Raw genomic sequence first — 2,984 nt, forward strand, 5'->3', positions numbered from 1 at the left:
CAGCTCACGGAACTCAAGAAAACACTTTATTCACATTTGCTGGTCTATTATAAAGGATACCACTCATAAGTATACCTATGGCTGATTCATGTTGATATATGGCAGAAACCAACACAATATTGTAGAGCGATTATCCTTCAATTAAAAATAAATAAATTTAATTATATATATAAAAAAGGATACAACTCATCACTTCCACTTCCAGCCAAGTGCAAGCAATTCGTAGGGCAGGGTGTGGGCAAGGGGCTGGGGCATGGAGCTTCCACGCCCATCCTGGATGGGCTCCCTCCCGTCACAGTGGCTGTTCACCAACCCAGAAGCTCACCAGCCCCCACCCTGAGGCTAAGAGTATAACCCTCATTAGCATAAACTCAGCTGTGCCCAGAGGAATATCAGAAGATACTCCTGTCCCTCAGGAAACGCCAAGGGTTTTAGGAGCTGGGGGTCAGGAATGGGTGGGCATGAAGACCAAATACAGTACTTCACTGGTGTCCAGTGGTTAAGAATCCACCTGCCAATGCAGGGGACACGGGTCCCATCACTGGTCGGGAAGATCCCACAGGCCGTGGAGCGGGAGCTGCAACGACTGAGTCCACGCTCTGGAGCCTGTGCTCTGCATCAAGAGAAGCCACCGCAGCGAGCAGCCCACGCACCACAACCAGAGAATAGACCCCCGCACCTAGAGGAAGCCCTCACTCAGCAACAAAGGCCCAGCTCAGACAAGAAAATCAAATTCATTCATTCATTCTTTTTAAAGACCAAATCTATTTTTATAGTATATCACGCAGGCACCTTTGACAAGTAACTGACATCATCAACACAGCCCTCTGAAGTAAATATTTTTTCACCCCATTGCACAGATGAGAAAACTCAGGCCAAGGCAGATTAAGTCAGGTGCCCAAAGTCACAAGACCAATAAAATGGAGAGCCTGGGATTTGCATCTAGCTTCACTCTCATGCTCTTAAGCATGATGGTCATGGTGCAGAAACTCATCCATCATTTCACTTAAAGGGTGAGTCAGGTTTTTATGGAGACAGAGATTATGAGTCCCTCCTGTGGGAGGGTCTAAAGTATACACAGGCACCTCGTAGGGGGCGATGTCCGATCTCTGAAGGGAAGTGCTTAGAGGTCCAAATACTTATCTGGGTAGCTTCCCACAGTTCCTATTCATTCCTCCTGGTTGAGGCATGAGCACTCTGCCATGAACCCTCAGTGTCACAGTTCCAACAGGATGGGCGGCTTAGCAGAGTCCCCATGGGGAAGTTCAGGACAGGAAAGAGAGGACAGAGCTCAGAGGACCACCCCAGAGAGCCTTCCTGGTGGGGAGGTGGGATAAAGGGGTGGTGTTCACGGGCTCTGAGCCTCCATGTCTCTAAATTAATGGCTCCCTGGAAAAAAGTCATGCTGGCATTATCGATCCAGTTATGGGCCATGACCTCATCCACTGTTATCCTGGGTCTGTGTTAGGATCCTGTCTCTGGCATGAGAAGGCACAGAGGGAACTGGAAAAACTAACAATTAAATTCAGACATCCCGATTGGGGCCTCTGACGGCCGGGAGAAGAAACCAGGGCCTGGAACTGGGAGGTGCTGGATATTGTGAGCTCTGATTCTGTATGTGTTTATAATCTCTCATAGCCTTTATTGTTTTTTTTTAATTTATATATTTTTATCTTTTGGACAGGCTGCGAGGCATGTGGGATCTTGGTTCCCTGATCAGAGATCAAACTCAAGTCCCCCTGCATGAGCAACTCAGAGTCTTAACCACTGGACTGCCAGGGAAGTCTCTCTCATAGTCTTTAGAGACTATTCTCTTCTAGCCGTGGTGTGGAGCTCCTTGGGAAAGTCTCTGTCTCCCTTGACTCTGCTAGAAGAATAAGGACTGGGGATCCCTGTTCCACCACTAGCTATGGTTTGGGGGGGTAGATGTCTGTAAAGGTTCAGCTCAGAGAGGGCCAGAAAATAAAAATGAGACAACCTTAAGCAGAAGTGAGGGGATTTCTTGGGGTGATTACTGAGGGCGCCTTCCTACCCCAGAAATTATAAAGCTCAGTGGTTAAAACTGGACTCTAGAACTTCCCTAGTGGTCCAGTTGTTAAGAATCCACCTGCCGGGACTTCTCTCGTGCTCCAGTGGCTAAGACTCTGAGCTCTCAATGCAGGGGACCCAAGTGCAATCCCTGATCAGGGAACAAGATCTCACATGCTACCACTAAGACGTGGTGCAGCCAAATAAATAAAGTAAAAAAAATTTTAATTAAAAATAGTTAAAAAAAAAAAAAAAGAATCCACCTGCCAATGCAGGGGGGCATGGATTTGATCCCTGGTCTGGGAAGATTCCACATGCCACGGAGCAACTAAATTCCTGTGCACAACTAAAGAGCCCGTGCTCGCAAGCCTTGGAAACGTAACTACTGAAGCGCCAAAAGCCCGTCCTCCACAACAGGAGAAGACACTGCCGCTAGAGAATCGTCCCCACCTGCTGCGACTAGAGAAAAGCCCACGTGGCAGTGAAGACCCAGCACAGCCAAAACAAGTAGATAAATACATTCATATTTAAAAATCCTGATTTCCATCACTTCCGGGCTGTGTATCCTTGGGTAAGTTTACTATTCAGGGTGCCTCTTCCCCTTTTGTCCATTAAAACAGCCATCCTCACCCTGGTATGAGGACAAAATGAGCTAATTCTCGTAAAATGTAGTCGCAAGTGCCCGGCACATAACAAGCCCTCAGTAAACGCTGGCTGCCCTGTGCTAGCTCTGGTCTGCTCTGGGCTTGGAGGAAGGGGACACGGATCGTGAACCCCCCCATCTCCCATTCTCAGCTGCCCCCAATGGAGGGTCTGGTCAATCGTGGGAAAAGAGCCCCCCAGCCACTGCCTGACGAAGGGGAATGGATCAGCATTGCAGGTGGAGGCAAGAGAGAGGCTAGCCAAGCAGCTGGCACCCAGCAAAGGCACACTTTTTCTTTTATTTTTGGACATTT

The sequence above is a fragment of the Ovis canadensis genome, chromosome 26 (assembly GCF_042477335.2).
Source record: "Ovis canadensis isolate MfBH-ARS-UI-01 breed Bighorn chromosome 26, ARS-UI_OviCan_v2, whole genome shotgun sequence".
Taxonomy (NCBI): domain Eukaryota; kingdom Metazoa; phylum Chordata; class Mammalia; order Artiodactyla; family Bovidae; genus Ovis; species Ovis canadensis.